Source organism: Triticum aestivum, chromosome 6B, assembly GCF_018294505.1.
Source record: "Triticum aestivum cultivar Chinese Spring chromosome 6B, IWGSC CS RefSeq v2.1, whole genome shotgun sequence".
Classification (NCBI taxonomy): Eukaryota; Viridiplantae; Streptophyta; class Magnoliopsida; order Poales; family Poaceae; genus Triticum; species Triticum aestivum.
In genome coordinates, this window is record NC_057810.1 from 371,477,398 (window position 1) to 371,490,505 (window position 13,108).

A 13,108-nucleotide genomic window follows, 5' to 3' on the forward strand; every position below is an offset into this window, starting at 1 on the left:
ATCTCTAATATTTCTGTTTTCTATTTTTCTTCCTCTGTTTTGATTTAGTTTAGCAACTAAATCATTTTAATAAATTATGTAGGTTATTATATGGCTTGCTAAAATATATACAAAGCCACTCACAAACTTCCAGAATTATTGGAGTCATATTTAATATATATTAAATATAAATCCAAAGCAAATAGTTATTGGATTAATTCAAATGGCCAAAATAAATATTTCTGTGACTCCAAAAATATTGGTTTGAATTTTACCTCTTACCAATATTTCTAAAGAATAACAGGAACATTTTCTTGGACTCATTTGAGAAGATTTAAATGTTGGTTATTTTTAGAGGTTTTCTGAGGCTTTTGAAAATTCCTCAATTCAAGTTTCATTTGAATTTAAACATGATACACACATGAAGCTAGCCTAGGTCGGACCAGAACTAGGGATCTGACAAGTTTGGCTTTAGTCCTGAGCATCTTTTGCGTGGCCTGGGGTTGTGGCTGGATTTCATGCACACTTGTTTGGTTGCTACCCTGTGAAAAAGAAAGTCCGCCTGGGCTGGGTTCCCTTGCACTTTAATTAGCCTAGCTGAACTCCAGAAACTGCAAGTAGCCCGGCCCAAGCAACCGATTTCGGACGCCTGGCTATGCCTGGTCGTGCGGCCACGAGGCTAATAGCAACATGGATGGATATTAGCATTAAATAATTGATGCATGGATTGATTGATGGGACGTTGATGCTTTGCTTGGCCCAGGCATGAACCAAACGCTTCAGCACCACACAAGCCTGGCCAGGCATAAATATTTTACATCTCACGTCCACACCAGGCAGTACCGGCCATCACGGCATGAGGGTCAGGTCACGAACCAAACTAACCAATAAAGTTTGAGAGAGATTGAGGAACCCCGATAAGGCTGAGTGGTGAGTCAGATAGCTGAGAGGGGGAAGAGATATTCCATCCACTCGATAATGCAGTGCATGTAAATTTTTTAGAAGTCAAACTTTGGAAACTTTGATCAGGTTTACGCAAATGTTATTTATATCTACAATACCAAAGATACATCATACAAAACTACATCTCATGGTGAATCTAATGGTATATGTTTGCCGTACTAGATGTAATTCTTTTTCTCCACGTACATGGTCAAACTTTGTGATGTTTGACTTTTCAATAAATCTATATGCTATGGACGGAGGAGAGTGCCTCAGTAGAGACAGATCAAGTGCGTGTGAAGGAGAATGAGTAAGTGTGCAAAAAGAGTATGTGTGTGAAAGAGAGAGTGACAACAAACTGTAAATTAGAGAGAGTGTGTGTTTTTTCGATTCTTATGCGAACATATCACGCATGCATCTCCGAGATGGAAAAGCAAGGCGAGGAGATACATGAAGATAGCTAGTGTGTGATTGTTTGCAACGGAGAGAGACACCCCTGTAGCACATGTCCAATAGAGGCCTGGCCAACAAGGAAAAAAGGTTGAGAGGGACACATGGATGGTGTCGGTTTCAAAACCGACGGATCTCGGGTAGGGGGTCCCGAACTGTGCGTCTAGGCGGATGGTAACAGGAGACAAGGGATACGATGTTTTTACCCAGGTTCGGGCCCTCTCGGTGGAGGTAAAACCCTACTCCTGCTTGATTAATATTGATGATATGGGTAGTACAAGAGTAGATCTACCACGAGATCAGTGAGGCTAAACCCTAGAAGCTAGCCTATGGTATGATTGTTGTTCGTCCTACGGACTAAAACCCTCCGGTTTATATAGACAAAGGAGAGGGCTAGGGTTACCCAGAGTCGGTTACAATGGTAGGAGATCTACATATCCGTATTGCCAAGCTTGCCTTCCACGCCAAGGAAAGTCCCATCCGGACACGAGACGGAGTCTTCAATCTTGTATCTTCATAGTCTAGGAGTCCGGCCAAAGATGATAGTTCAGCTATCCGGACACCCCCTAGTCCAGGACTCCCTGAGTTGCCCCTGAACCAGGCTTCAATGACGACGAGTCCGGCGCGCATATTGTCTTCGGCATTGCAAGGCGGGTTCCTCCTCCGAATACTTCATAGAAGATTTTGAACACAAGGATAGTGTCTGGCTCTGCAAAACAAGTTCCACATACCACCGTAGAGAGAATAATTTTTACACAGATCTGCTGACGTATTCCGCGGCGTGACATCACACCACGGCTAGGCCTTTATTCGAATCGTTTTTTGCTGTCCCACCTCAGTGCGTTTATCGAGGCGATTTCCTTGCACATCTTATCAAAGCGGAGATCGTGCCCCCTTATTCCGGGATCCTCATCAATACGGGCGTGGGTAACCCAACCGTGCCTGTTGGCACGCCCCCTCTATCGAAGGCGAGTCCCAAACGGCCATGGGGAGGACTCTTGGTATTCAACCTCTTTATAACGAGACCAAGGCCTGCTCCTTTCTTTCGATCTCAATTGAGTCCGCCCCTCACCTCGAGTTCCAACACCCAAAGCTCCATATTCAGGCGCTTCAGACCTTCGACAATGTCCGGCTCCAACCTGCAAGGCCGGTGGATGCCTTCTTCCGCCACGGAAGAAGACGTGCTAAAGCTGAGAGACGCCAGGTATCTAACCGGTGAAATTTCGCATAGGCTGCCTGCCCAAGGGCAGGCTATTCCTACTCCCGAGCCTGGTGAGAGCGTGGTGCTCGTGTCTCACTTCCTTCGGGGTTTAGGCTTCCCGACGGACCCCTTCGTGAGGGGGCTCATGTTTTATTATGTGCTGGAATTCCATGACTTGGATCCGGAGTCCATCCTCCACATCTCATCGTTCATTGTCGTATGTGAAGCCTTCCTCTGCATTACCCCTCACTTCGGATTGTGGCTCAAGACCTTCAAAGTGGAGCCGAAGATGATCAAGGGGCAGCAGACAGAGTGCGGAGGGGCTGTTATAAGAAAAAATGCTGACGCTCCATGGCCCGCGGGCTCTTTTCAAGAGGTGCTTGGTTTATGGCAACATGAGTGGTTTTACATCACCGCTCCCAGGGGCACCAAATGGGTGGCGCCACCTGCCTTCCGCCCGGGTCCTCCACGGCAGCTGGCGTCATGGGTCAACAAAGGGCTCGACTGGGGGCCGTCCAAGGACGTTCCTCTGCTGCAGGGCCGTATTCGAGGCCTCCAAGAGAGAGAGAGAGAGATCAATCTGGTCGTAGTGGCGCAGGTCATGCTGATTCGGCGCCTTCTGCCCTGCAAACGTCGCCCCCTCCGCCTGTGGGAATTTAATCCGGAGGGACCACAATCTCTCCAACACTTCATGGGCGCGACGCCCGTGGAGATGTATAAATTGTTCTTCAGATCACAAGAGATGTGTCCGGACTTGACCGAGGACGCAGGTCTGAGCTGCAATCGCCCGGATACTCAAGTAAGTAGTCATGTGCCCGGACACGCTATCCGTACATTTGTCATAAACTTGCCCTTTAAAGAGCTGTCCCTTGAACAGGAGTGGATAGCGAAAGCAAAACTAATAAGGTGTCTGGCCCCCCTCCCTGAGACCACGCCGGATCCTGTGTTAACCAAGGTGCTGGAGGCTGCGCCTTTGGAAGAGTGCAAAGGGGGGAACAGGGAAGCTACCGCCTCCACGAAGGAGGCTTTCAAGGAAGGTGGGATCGAGAATCCCTCCCTCCAGGGGGAGAAGAGGACCGCTTCTGAAGATCCGGAGGCCAAGGCCTCAAAGCGGGGGAAGAAATCTTCACCAGAGGGTCCTGCGCCAGGTGAAGCCCCGGCCGCACTATTTCCCCAAGGAAATCAGCCCTCCAGTGAGCCGTAAGTAGAAAGGGGAGTTTTGTAATAAGGGACATCCCTGTTTTTATTTATGAAGATAACCGAAGTTTTACCTTGTAGTTCGGATCTTAGCCCTTCTCAGCAGAGCTCATCTTCGGGGGATCTTCGTCCGGAGATGATGGAGAGCGAAACGCCTCCATCTGCCGTACCATCCTGCGGGGCGGACAGCCCCGAGGTGTCGTCGCAGAGGGTTTCCCCGAGTCCGGCGGGGCCGGGAGGTCCGACACCAACTGGTGTACGGTGAGAGGAGATGAAGGATCTGCTCGGGCGAGCGTCTATCTCAGAAGATCACCATGCGTTAATGGGTACGGTGATTGAAAGGATTTCATCTGCTGAGAGCGGATTGCATGAAGCCGTCAGGAGTTTACTGACGGGGTTTGAGGTACGCGAAAATGATATACCTTCTGACAGTTTTGCATATAGAATGCGCCCTGTATAGATAGTAGCCCCTCAGACTCGGTACTTTGTCGAAAGTGACAGCGCGCCGAGGATCATAATCTCAGTTGTAAGATGTTGCCTGTCCTATATAGGTGGCGGAGCGTCCGGTGGCCAGCCGGACTGATCAGTTTGCCGAACTGAAGCGGCAACTTGACGTGGCGGATGCGGACATCGCGCTTGTCAATAAGCGGCTTGACGAGTCACAAGGTATGCAACTTCTCCGCGGACACCTGGTAAGGGAGCTTGACGCCCATGCCTTACAACATGTATGCTTTATGCAGATGGTGCCGCTACTATGGAGAACCTTCGGGCGGAGCTAGCCCAAGTCAAGGAGCAAGCCAGAAAAAGTGATGTGGCTGCCTTGAGGGCGGCCGAAGAGCTAAAAGCTGAACAGGCTGCTCACTGCCGAAGCAGGGAAGAAATGGCCGAGATGGCCGGGAAGTTGAAAAATGATACCGACCACTGCGAGTTTCTCGAAAAAGAACGTCTAGCGGAGCAAGAGGGCCTGAAAAGGCCACCACCGAAGCCAAGGATGCCCGCTCCGCGATGAGAGCTATAAAGGAGGAGCTATGTCAAGCCGAGGATATCGCGGCTAGAAAGCCCGTTCTGCTGCGGAGGAAGTTCACGGATCCGACGTATGCTCAGTTGGGCCAGCTGTGGGGTGCGGAGGATGCTTAACTGGATTTGGCGGCGAGTGCCGCAGACGCGGTCGCACACTAGGCCAAAAGGATCACGGAATGGAAGAGCTTTTTTGGTCGCAGTTCCATAGTCCAGAGCGTCCGCTTCCATTGACCGATCGTTTGGCCGAATGGGATGAGCTGAATAGGTTGTCCGAACTTGCCATGAAGGATGTCGTGACTCATTTGTGGCCGAGCAGGCCCGAGCCGAAGAGTTATTTTGGCTTGGTGCAGCAGTTTCTTGGTGCGGTGCCGCATATCGATGCCATGAAGCGGTCGGCATGCATAGAGGGTGCGCGGATGGCTCTTGCCCATGTCAAGACATGCTGGGCGGAGATGAAGGCCACCGATGTTGCATCCCAGGATTCGGACAGAAGCCGAGTACCTGCCGAGCACTATTTTGAGGAAGTCCTGCAGGGCGCTCGTTTAATAGAGACGCAGTGCTCGAAGGATATTATGTTCTAATGACATGTATGATTTGTGAAACGATGTTTCAATATAATATAAGGGCTTTTTATACTTGTGCGTTCAAGTATTGAAATACCTCATGTGCGTCCGTTAATGTATATGTGTATATAACCTCAAAGATGGCAGTCTTCGGCTTGAGCCCCCACGCACATAGTGCGGGGGTGTTTGCAAAAAAGCGCATTTTCACACTTAATCCAACGTCTTGGTCCTATGAAGGAGGTGATAGCATAGTAAACTAGGCAACCAGACTATAATGCTTTATCACTTTCACTTAGCCATAGGAGTTCGATGGTGGGGCTACTATATAGCCCCTAGGGGCACCGCGCTCTCCGAATTCGGGGCGCGTATGTGCCTGACCGGGAAACGGTCCTTCGTTAATGCGGAGGAATTCTAAACATTCCAGTGGGTCATCGAGTGGTTGACCAGTCTCATGCTGTATCATGACAGTCAGTTTTCGGCTTTCTCTACTGAGGTGCTCACTAGACTGAACCGGGGCACAATTGCAGTAGTTCTCCTGGTGCCGCCTTAGCCGATAGAGCGGTACGTAAGGCAGAAAAACACAGGAGCCGGGCAAACCCAACATTCGACCAAAGACATGATTCGGAGCTGATGCATATAAGGCCTAACTCGAGACGTCGAACACTCCCTAAGGTATTCGGTCTTTATGAGAACGGGCAGAACAATGCCCTAATCCCCTAGTGTCCAGGTACGCGCAAAAATTTCTGACGCGGCCGATGCCAAAACGCCAGCCTCGTCCTCGGTTATAGCAAGAAACCGGGGGATGTGTATCAGCAAGAGACAGTAAAAAAGGTTTACGTAGGGTCTTAATCTGAAAATAATCCTTGCAACGGGTCCCTACTGCACGTCTGCCCCTGTGTCTCTGTTATGCCGTATCCTGAACGGGTGTAGCACGGTGTTCATCTATAAAAGAGAAGAACTTAGTTGGAAAAAAAATATCATGCAAAAAATGTGTTTTAAAATAAAACAGAGTATGATTCAAAAAATGAATAAGATTGAGCTTTATTGTCTCTTGTTGTGCATGCGTGGAGCCCCTTGTAAGGGGGTACGCGGCTAGTAAGCCCCTTGTTTATTTATACCGGACTCGCCTAACCGTGTACGGGGTCTGAATGACCTATTTAGTTGCTTTCATCAGCAAAGACGGATTAGTGTGTGGCTGTCAAGGTAGTCTCACATTCTTCCGTATTCGAGGAACACTCAAAGTTTCCCTTTAATGAGATGATGCCGCGTGAACATCGACGGTATGGACCGCGTCCGCACTCCGAAGACTCCCTCAGATGGCATGGACGCATGGGGAGGGAGAGAGGGTGTGTTTGTGATAGAGAGATCCCCTCAAGATCGTGAGGGGACTATATGGGTGGGAGATCGAGGGAGTGCGTGCGCGATAGAAAGATGCCCCAAGAGAAATCGATATAAACCATGCACATGTTTGTGATGGAGACTAAGATTAGCTAGTCATATACATATAGGGGGACTGCGTGTGCCTCCAATTGAGTGAGAGACCATCATACTTGGCTAGCTGGGCATGAGATTGTGTGTGTGTGTGTGTGTGCGCGCGTGAGATGGAGATAGAACGAGGGAGAGAGATAGAGTTTTAGAAGGGCCTATCGAGTGCGAGTGAGCCAAACTGATAATTCGAAGATACTTGCAAAGATAACTTAATCACACATAAAAGAATTCAGAGGAGATTCAAATATTTCTCATAGATAAACTTGATCATAAAACCACAATTCATTGGATCTCGACAAACACACTGCAAAAAGAGTCACATCGAATAGATCTCCAAGAAGATCGAGAAGAACTTTGTATTGAGATTCAAAGAGAGAGAAAAAGCCATCTAGCTAATAACTATGGACCCGAAGGTATGTGGTAAACTACTCACAACTCATAGGAGAGGCCTTGGAGATGATGTAGAGGCTCTCCTTGGTCGATTCCCCCTCCGGCAGAGCACCAGCGAAGGCTCCAAGATGTGATCTTGCGAATACAGAAGGTTGCGGCGGTGGAATTAGGTTTTCGTGGGCTCTTCTAATGTTTTCAGGGTACGTGGGTATATATAGGAGGAAGAAGTAGGTCGGTGGACGCTCGAGGGGCCCATGAGGGTGGGGGGCGCGCCCACCCCTAGGGGGCGCGTCGGGCACCCTCGTGGCCGCCTCCTCTGTTGCTTGACGTCCACTCCAAGTCCCCTCAATCAGGTTTGTTCCAAAAAGATCGCTCCCGAAGGTTTCATTCCGTTTGGACTCCGTTTGATATTACTTTCCTTCGAAACACTGAAATAGGAAAAAAACAGCAATTCGGGCTGGGCCTCCGGTTAGTAGGTTAGTCCCAAAAATGACATAAAAGTGTAAATCAAAGCCCATAAACATCCAAAACGGGTAATATAATAGAATGGAACAATAAAAAATTATAGATATGTTGGAGACGTATCAAGCATCCCCAAGATTAATTCCTGCTCGTCCTCGAGTAGGTAAATGATAAAAACAGAATTTTTGATGTGGAATGCTACCTAGCATAATTATTAATGTAATTTTCTTTATTGTGGCATGAAAGTTCAGATCCAAATGATTCAAAATAAAAGTTCATATTGACATAAGAAATAGTAATACTTCAAGCATACTAATCAAAGCAATCATGTCTTCTCAAAATAGCATGGCTAAAGAAAGTTATCCCTACAAAATCATATAGTCTGGTTGTTGCTCTATCTTCATCACACAAAGTATTTAATCATGCACAACCCCAATGACAAGCCAAGCAATTGTTTCATATTTTAGTAATCTCAAACTTTTTCAACTTTCACGCAATACATGAGCGTGAACCATGGACATAGCACTGTATTTGGAATAGAATGATGGTTGTGGAGAAGATAAAAAGGAGAAGATAGTCTCACATCAACTAGGCGTATCAACGGGCTATGGAGATGCCCATTAATAGATGTCAATGTGAGTGAGTAGGGATTGCCATGCAACGGATGCACTAGAGCTATAAATTTATGAAAGCTCAACAAAAGAAACTAAGTGGGTGTGCATCCAACTCGCTTGCTCCCGAAGACCTAGGGCATTTTGAGGAAGCCCATCATTGGAAAATACAAGCCAAGTTCTATAATGAAAAATTCCCACTAGTATATGAAAGTGGCAATATTGGAGACTCTCTATCACGAAGATCATGGTGCTACTTTGAAGCACAAGTGTGGTAAAAAGGATAGAAAGATTGTCCCTTCTCTCTTTTTCTCTTATTTTTTTATTTGGCTTTTTTTTATTTGGCCTTCCTTTTTTTGGTGGGCTCTCTGGCCTCTTTTTTTTTAAAGTCCGAAGTCTCGTCCCGACTTATGGGGTTGTGACGCCCCCGATTCAATCGTACACTAATCATACACGCAAACGTGTATGATCAAAATTAGGGACTCACGGGAAGATATCACAACACAACTCTAAAAATAAAATAAGTCATACAAGCATCATATTACAAGCCAGGGGCCTCGAGGGCTCGAATACAAGTGCTCGATCATAGACGAGTCAGCGGAAGCAACAATATCTGAGTACAGACATAAGTTAAACAAGTTTGCCTTAAGAAGGCTAGCACAAACTGGGATACAGATCGAAAGAGGCGCATGCCTCCTGCCTGGGATCCTCCAAAACTACTCCTGGTCATCGTCAGCGGGCTGCACGTAGTAGTAGGCACCTCCAGTGTAGTAGTCGTCATCGATAGTGGCGTCTGGCTCCAGGGCTCCAGCATCTGGTTGCGACAACCAGGTAGAAGGGAAAGGGGAAAAGAGGAAGAAAAGCAACCGTGAGTACTCATCCAAAGTACTCGCAAGCAAGGAGCTACACTACATATGCATGGGTATATGTGTAAAGGGCCATATCGGTGGACTGAACTGCAGAATGCCAGAATAAGAGGGGGATAGCTAATCCTGTCGAAGACTACGCTTCTGGCAGCCTCCGTCTTGCAGCATGTAGAAGAGAGTAGATTGAAGTCCTCCAAGTAGCATCTCCAAGTAGCATCTCCAGTAGCATCGCATAACATAATCCTACCCGGCGATCCTCCCCTCGTCGCACTGTGGAAAAGTGATCATCGGGTTGTCTGTGGAACTTGGAAGGGTGTGTTTTATTAAGTATCTGGTTCTAGTTGTCATAAGGTCAAGGTACAACTCCAAGTCATCCTATTACCGAAGATCACGGCTATTCGAATAGATTAACTTCCCTGCAGGGGTGCACCACATAACCCAACACGCTCGATCCCATTTGGCCGGACACACTTTCCTGGGTCATGCCCGGCCTCGGAAGATCAACACGTCGCAGCACCACCTAGGCACAACAGAGAGGTCAGCACGCCGGTCTAAATCCTATGCGCGTAGGGGTCTGGGCCCATCGCCCTTTGCACATCTGCACGTTGCGAACGCGGCCGGAAGCAGAACTAGCCCCCTTAATACAAGCGCAAGCTTACGTTCGAATCCGGCGCGCGCCACTCAGTCGCTGACGTCAAGAAGGCTTCGGCTGATACCATGACGTCGAGTGCCCATATCTTTCCCACGTAGTTGGTTAGTGCGTATAGGCCAGTGGCCAGACTCAGATCAAATACCAAGATCTCGTTAAGCGTGTTAAGTATCCGCGAACGCCGAACAGGGCCAGGCCCACCTGTCTCCTAGGTGGTCTCAACCTGCCCTGTCGCTCCGCCACAAAGTAACAGTCGGGGGCCGTCGGGAACCCAGGTCCACCTCTACCGGGATGGAGCCACCTATCCTTTCAGCCCCCTCATCAGAATCACTTGCGGGTACTCATCGAGCTGACCCGACTTTAGTCACCATCTGCATAGTATGTATGTATGTATAGTATATACCCGTGATCACCTCCCGAGTGATCACGGCCCAATAGTATAGCAAGGCAGACTGACAAGAATGTAGGGCCAAAGATGATAAACTAGCATCCTATACTAAGTATTTAGGATTGCAGGTAAGGTATCAACAGATTTAGCAACAATATCAGGCTATGCATCAGAATAGGATTAACGGAAAGCAGTAACATGCTACACTACTCTAATGCAAGCAGTAGAGAGTAGAATAGGCGATATCTGGTGATCAAAGGGGGGGCTTGCCTGGTTGCTCTGGCAAGAAGGAGGGGTCGTCAACACCGTAGTCGATCGAGGCAGCAGTGACGTCTGTCTCGTAGTCTACCGGAGAGAAGAGGGAGAAGAAACAATGAATACAGAGCAAACAAAGCATCACAAAATATAACAAGGCAATACGCGGTGCCAGTGGTGATCTAACGCAGGGATATGTGACACTGGCGAAGGGGGAAAACATCCAGAAAAGTATTCCCTGTGTTTCGCGTTTTTGGACAGATGAACCGAAGAGAGAAAGTTGTGTGTTTGCTATGCTAGGGATGTGTGACAGACGAACGGGTTGTGTATACGGATTCGTCTCGTCGTTCTGAGCAACTTTCATGTACAAAGTTTTTTCATCCGACCTACGGTTTATTTTCTATGATTTTATCAAAGTTTTAAATGATTTGGGCATTTATTTTAATTCGCAAATAAACAGAAAATACCAAGTCTACCCAGCCATGTGCTAGCCACATAGGCTGACTGATGGGGTCTAGGGGTGTCCAGTCAGCAGTTGACCAGTTAACTATTGACTGGTCAATAGGGTGAAATGGGGCCACATGTCATTTGCTCTAAAGACTAAACTAGTACTAAAATACTCCTAAACTAAATTAGTCCTAATTAATACAAGGGCCGGCCATGCACGGAAGTGGGCCGTGACCAAGCCGGCCACCCACACACACCACACACAGCTCGCAACACACAATTCTGTTTTCTGTTAACAAAAGATAGCGTTTTGTGATTTTCATAGCATTTAAACTACACATCAAATGGATTTGGTCCAGTGGGACAAAATAAAGTTTGTTGAGTGTACTATCTAGTCATATTATTTTCTCTCCTGTTAGTAGTCGTTTAGGCGTTGTTTAAGGACTGTTTAGAGGGCTAGTCAGTGTAATATCAGCGAAGCTAGCTACTGCTACAGTAACTGAATGTTACTGTAGCAGCGTAGAATAGCAGCAGGCAGCTATACGCGGGCGAGCACGAGCAGAAACGCAGCATGGCAGTAGCAGTTCGCAAGGGCTCGCGGAGGCACGGCCAGGGGCGTATGACCGCGCGCGGGAGCGGAGCTCCGGCCATGGTGTCCGAAGCGCCGCCGGCGATGAGCAGCGGCAGCAGGACGATGAGTTCGGCGGGGGGGCACAGCCACGCGCGGGCAAGCACGCACGGGGGCGCGGTCGGGCGCAGCCGGTCGTGGCCGAGCGAGGCGGTTACGCGGCCAAGAGAGGAGCTGGGCACGGACGGCGTGACGAGCGGGAAGGCGGTTGCAGTGAGCAACGACAGCCACGACGCGCGGTGAGGTTCAGGGGGGTAGGCCGCGGCCAGGTCATGGCCGGCGCGGGCGCGGCCAGGGCGCTATCCGTGACGTGGGGGACGCGTCAGAGAGGCCCGTGAGGCGCGGGCGGCGCGTAGTGAGCAGGAACGCCTAGCGAGTGCGGGCACGACGTCTAGCGGTGAGGACTACGGCCTAAACCGAGGGAGAATCAGAGGGGAATCAAACGAGGGCCTCACCACGGAGGCACACGGAGGCCGTCGACAGCTTAGGAGCGCAGAGGACGGATCAGGGTGGCGGAGCCGCGGTGGTCCGAGGAGGACGACGACGGCGTTCCGGCGCTGCAGTGCTCCCCGTCTCCAACGGGTTGCACCAGTGGACGAGGCGGTCCGCGGCGAGGCGGACGGGCACGGTGATGCCGCGCGAAGGACACGGTGGTCGCGTCAATGGCGAGCGGTGGCGGCGATGATGCGTCGGGAGAGGAAGGGGAAGGGGATCTGGACGAGGGGCTAGGCGGAGGGGAGAATGAGGAGGGACCCGTCAGGATTAGGGTTTGGGGATGCCCTTATGCACCGGGGAAAACGACGGGGAGGCGCGGGATAGCTGCCACGGCGCCATCGGTGGCCATGGCGCCGGTGGATTATTGCCACGATCCCCTTGTGTGAACAGAGAAGGGAGATGAGGGCGAGCTGGGCTGGGCTATGCAGGCCCGCTAGGTAGATGGGCTAGGTGGCCCAAGGGAAGGGGGCTTTGTTTTATTTCTGTTCTGTTTCGTTTTCTTTTTCCTTTTACAACTTTTCTGTTTTATTTAATCTCCATGATATTTTAGTCTAACTAAAATACAAAACTAGTTTCAAAAATAGTATCACTATTTATACCTCTGCCACATAGTTTAGTACTCTATTAAATTAATTTGATATTTTAGAAATTATAAAAAGCATCTTATTAATTAATATTTCCACTGTTATAAACATTTTAATGCGTTTAAACCTTTTATAAAAGTTTGGTTTCACCACCAATAATACTTATGAATTATTTACCATATCTTGCACATTTTATTTTTGGCATTTGAAAACTTTTGAATTTGACTTTATTTCAAATTTGAATTCGAACCGGTTTCGAACCAACGCGGGTTTAACAACAGTAGTCATGATGACGTGACATCATTAGGAGGGAATTATTGTAGCTTAATTATCTAGGCGTCACAGGGGGAATCATAGTCTACATCATCCTTTCCTTACTGGGACAATGCTCTCATAATGAAGATCATCACACTTTTATTTACTTACAACTCAAGATTATAACTCGATACTTAGAACAAGATATGACTATATCATGTGGCGAATAAAAATATAG